Consider the following 5,044-nt stretch of genomic DNA (forward strand, 5'->3'; position numbering starts at 1 on the left):
AGTTTAGAAAACTTGACCTGTGAGAAAAGACTGATGAAACTGGGTTTGTTTAATTTAGGAAAGAGAGGACGGGTAATGGTTTTCCAGGATGTAAAAGGTTGTTGCAGGGAAAAACACCATCAGTTGTTCTCCAGATCCACTGGGGGTAGAACGAGAAATAATCAGTTTAATTTGCAGAAAAAAAAAATGTAGGTTAGATATTAGCTAAAATGTCAAACTATAAAGAGAGTTAAGCACTGGGAGAGGTTACCTGGGAGTACTGCAAAAAGCCTGGCGCAGGAGGTTTTTGAGGCTGGGTTAGGGGAGCAGTGGGGGGTGCTCCAGGTACAGGACCTGCCTCGGGCACGGGACACAGCAGGTCCACGTACCCAACTCTGCAGCACTGCATGTTTGCCACCAGAGAAATAGAACAATTTAACTTCATTGCAGAAATGTCTGGTCAGGTTGGGATTTTCAGACCGAGGACATGTTGTAATTTTGTTTGAAATAGCCCATTTTTCTGTTTTAAGCATCAGGAAAAACACTTTTCTTTTGGCATTCTCCTCACAATTAATTGACATATCAGCTCTCAGGTCAGTCCCTATTTTAATATATACATTTATGTGTATATATACATATATATATATATAGCTTTTAAATAGGAAAACTGAATTATTACCTTCTGCAAAAGCAGAAAGCTTCTTTTATTTTCCCTCCCTGCAACCCTTGCCAGTACATCTCCAATACACGTTCCCCAGAGCCCAGCAGCCAAATCAAACTTGCCTTTCCCTGTGGGATGGCTGATAAATCTCTTGGTCCTCAGCACTGAAGTCTACTGTATCCCCAAGGTCACTTCATGAGGAGATATTGGATATTGGTCGATACTGCTTTTCTCCTGCAGGGAAAATTCAACTTTTTGTTACTATGGTAAAATGTATTTGCTCAGAAGGGAACTTTCTCAGACACCCATTTGAAACAGCACCATGAGTGTGAGTCCCCTTGCAAGATCTGCAGCACTGAAAGCCCCTCCACACCTGGGGTTTTGCAGCAAAAAGAGCGATATCTTGTTTTTTCTATTGTAAACTGAGGGAAGGGAAGGGAAGGGAAGGGAAGGGAAGGGAAGGGAAGGGAAGGGAAGGGAAGGGAAGGGAAGGGAAGGGAAGGGAAGGGAAGGGAAGGGAAGGGAAGGGAAGGGAAAGCTTTTTCTTTTTTGGGAATTTGTAAACAAATGTAAATCACACATGGACAACCGAAGTTTTTATTAATGTACACCACAAAGGCGTTAAGCACAGATATCAATAAGAGACTGTAAGAAATCTGGAATGAGACTTACAAGTTTAGCCTGACCCTACAGACAGTAGCTGTCATGCTCTTTCTTCCCTCTTTCCTGTGATCCTGCTCACTCCCACACCTGGGTTTGCATGGAGTCCTGTGTCCTGCCACATGCACTCCCATCCTCCCTGCTTGTGGGCAATGAAGCTGGTGCAGGGTCTGGAGCACAAGTCTGATGAGAAGTGGCTGAGGGAGCTGGGGGTGCTCAGCCTGGAGAAAAGGAGGCTCAGGAGTGACCTTATCACTCTCTACAACCACCTGAAAGGAGGCTGTAGCCAGGTGGGAGTCAGTTTCTACTCCCAAATAACAAGTGATAGGACAAAGAGAAACAGTCTCAAGTTATGGCAGGGAAGGTTTAGATTGGATATTAGGAAAAATTTCTTCACTGAAAGGGTTGTCAAGCATTGGCACAGGCTATCTGGGACAGTGGTGGAGTCACCATCCTTGGAGGTATTTATAAGACATGTAGATGTGGCATTTTGGGACATGGTTTAGTGGTGGACTTGGTGGTATTGGGGTAATGGCTGGACTCAGTGATCTCAGAAGTTTCTTCCAAGCTAAATCAATCTATGATTCTATTTTTCCTTAGGTAGTTGCAATGAGTACCACACTTCGTGGATGTCTGGAGCAGGAGTGCAAGGCCTCAGTCGGAGGCATGCTCATGAGATCATAGCCAATGGCTTAGGACAGGAGATCCTTGGGAGAATGGATCCTGGTTCTTCCACTGAATCTGTATTTTCTATTAAACTGGCACTGGGTAAGATACAGAAAGTCTAGAAGAAGCTCTCCTTAGCCAGGGACCAGGTTTGGTGGGGCTCCTTTTGGGGGATGCAGCAGCTGGTTGCAGATCCAGCAGTGCAGGCTCAGCCTCTCGCCCTGTATTGTCACCAGTTTTCCTGTTACAGGAACAAATGTCTTTGTCTTTATCAAGGCAGCTGGAAACCTGTATAAACCTTAAATGTGTTTTAAATTGATGAGATGAAAAAAAAAAGGAGGGGGATGTGAATGGAGCACGTTTGTACAGTAGCTCAACTTGAGAAGAAGTGTGTAAATCTGCACTCTTTTCATCCAGCTCTGTTCTCTTCTCAAAGAAAATCCCCAGTGAAATACTATTCAGAAAAAGAGTCACTTTCAAACATGGGAAATGACAGTGCTTTTAAAGCAGCATCTACATGCCCCAAATCCAGGGAAACCTTAAAGACACAGCATGAATCTATGTTCAAGCACTGATGTCGTGGCACTTTCAGACATGGAATAAAACTGTATATGATAGTGGAGTTCTTGCCAGGCTCTGTGTGCCAAACAGACCCTGACTGTATCCTGTGTATTAAACCAAACACTTCTCTTGCACAGTAAAAAAGAACACAGATCTGCAAGAGCTGAAACAAACACCCACAGGTGCTACTGGAAGTGAGGGCACTGTGTTTAAGTGAGGTGTCCCCACCTCACAGCCAGGTGTCCTCAAGGTACTCAGCACTGTTGGGTCCCTCCCCAGCACAGGGGAGCTTGTGTCTGTTTACAGGGTATTTGCCCACTGCTCCTACCCCTAAACTGTGCTTTTCACTGTTTCTGTTGACAAGGTTCAGCAAAGGATGATTTAGAATATTAGGAAGGTTTTAGAAAGGAACATCCCTATTTTCCCCAGTAGCAGAAAATCCCTGTCCAGAACTGCACCCCATTACTTTGTCTTATTGGTCCCCGATGTTGCCAATATTTGCAAAATTTCTGTACCAGATGTTCTCTCACTGTAACAAAGATCTCTTATTATGGCCCTTTCTTACTTAGTACTTCTCCCCAGAAAATTCTTTTTTTTATAGAAAGATATTTAAAATAGGCTCCTCTTACTTTCTGCAAACCTTTGTATCGACTCCCAAAGACTCTTCCATATACCTGGGCTCCCTGGCCTGGCTTCTCTTCCTGTCCTCCACCTTCTGTGAAGCACCCTTTCTCCACTTTCTTCCATCTTGACAAATGCACTTACACATCACAGAAAAAGAAAAAGAAAAAGAAAAAGAAAAAGAAAAAGAAAAAGAAAAGAAAAAAAAGAAAAATGAAAATTCAAACAGGCACAAGAGCATCAATTTTCCACATTTTTGGTTGTGTTGGTACTACAACTGCAAAGGTCCTTGTTTTCCACCCCTCTATCCTCAGCCTTTCCTCCCCTGAGCATCCCTCTATCCGGCTGTCTGCACAGTGCCTCTCCCATTCCCGTTCTCATTTCTATCCTTTTCTTTGACTTGCTGTTCCCGAGGAGCTTCCACCCCTCTCTCCATGGTAGCTCACAGGCTGATCAGACACACAGGGAAAGGTTTGGCTGTGCAGAGCCTGTGCCTCCCTCCTTCCCTGGGCTGGAGGTGGAGCGGGTGCTGCACACAAGGGGTATCCACCAAGCCATGACCTGGGTTTCGATCTCCCTTCTCTGGGGTGTTTATTGATACCTGATTTAGCACCACAAAATCAGGTCTTCAGAGGAGGCAGTGACATGAACCTCAGCTCCAATATTTGATTCTTTCTTTTTTCTTCTCCTTTCTGGTCCTGTCTCTCCGTGCACACTTCAAGTGGGTCTGGCAGCCACAAATTCCTGCAGCCACTTTGCTGCATGCCCACTCCTTCACCAGATGCTGATGCTGTGGGCCATGACCATGCCCAATTTGCTGTTGAAACAAGAAAGAAATGGTGAAAGACAGACCCAGCTTTGCCATCACACACTCCAGCTTGTGGGGATAAGCACCTTCTGGTGTGGACTCTGCGTCTGTATTATTCTGCCTTTTCATAACTCAATCCTGCCAGCCTCTGAACTATTTTTATTGCTCTCCTCTGAATAATTTTCAATCTGTCACTATCTTTCAGGTAATATGGTGCCCATAATTAAATACTGCAGGCGCTACCGCACCAGAGCCATATGCAGACGGACTATTACCTCCTTGTGCTGTGATGTCTTCAGCCCCAAATCAAATTGGCCTTTTTTTGCTGCCATATCTCAAGGCAAACTCCTGTCTAATTTACTCCACACTATCATCTCTAGATCTCTCACAGCATTATGGCTTCTCGGGTTTTTATCACTGATTGAATATCTGGGGTTTAGATTATTTTTCCACAAATGTTGTAACTTCTATTTTCTGTGTTGAATCTCATTTTATTCTCCACTCATTTTTCCTGCCTTTTCAGAGTCCTTTACATTATTTTTGCTTTCATATTTGGGATTTTCAAACCCACCCAGCTTAGTTCAGTTTGCATATTACATCCACAAAACATTCACTTCTTCCTTTAGATCAGTGACTCTTGGTAAATAAGCTCCCCATTGAGAGAATCATTTCAGCACGTGCTTATAACCTTTAGGATTCAACAGTGCTCAGTTATGGGATGGAGCACATGTTAGAACACTCATTAGCTTGGTAATAGGGACAGCACCTTTCAAATTTGATGTGCAGCAGGTTTCTGCAGCCGGGTTGTGGTGAGGGAGGGACGTGGAGCAGAGGATACAGCAAATGTCACTGGTGCAGCAAACCCATCACAGGCTGCCAAGAGCATCCACACATCCTCTCCTGTGTGCCCAGGGCCTGCATTAGGGTTTTGCCCTGTTGAGATGCCACGAGAGGCTGCCCCAGATCAGCTCGTGGCCATTCCCCTGTTCTTTCTGCTGAGAGACGTTCGAAGCCATGTCAATCTGAATTAATGTTGGGAGTGAGATGCTGGGTGACAGCAGTGACTGTTTTATTAAAATCCAAGGACC

At 44.5% G+C, this 5,044-nt stretch overlaps 1 long non-coding RNA gene across 1 annotated transcript; it reads right to left on the reverse strand.

The window, feature by feature from the left end:
- Positions 1-739: 739 nt before the first annotated feature.
- On the reverse strand, positions 740-3,957 carry LOC125323436. The gene is made up of 3 exons (XR_007202520.1): positions 3,750-3,957; positions 3,157-3,287; positions 740-874 (listed from the first exon to the last, which is right to left on the reverse strand). It is a non-coding gene; the product is annotated as an uncharacterized LOC125323436 (long non-coding RNA).
- Positions 3,958-5,044: the final 1,087 nt, after the last annotated feature.

This window comes from Corvus hawaiiensis, chromosome 1 (assembly GCF_020740725.1).
Source record: "Corvus hawaiiensis isolate bCorHaw1 chromosome 1, bCorHaw1.pri.cur, whole genome shotgun sequence".
In the NCBI taxonomy this organism is placed as follows: Eukaryota; Metazoa; Chordata; class Aves; order Passeriformes; family Corvidae; genus Corvus; species Corvus hawaiiensis.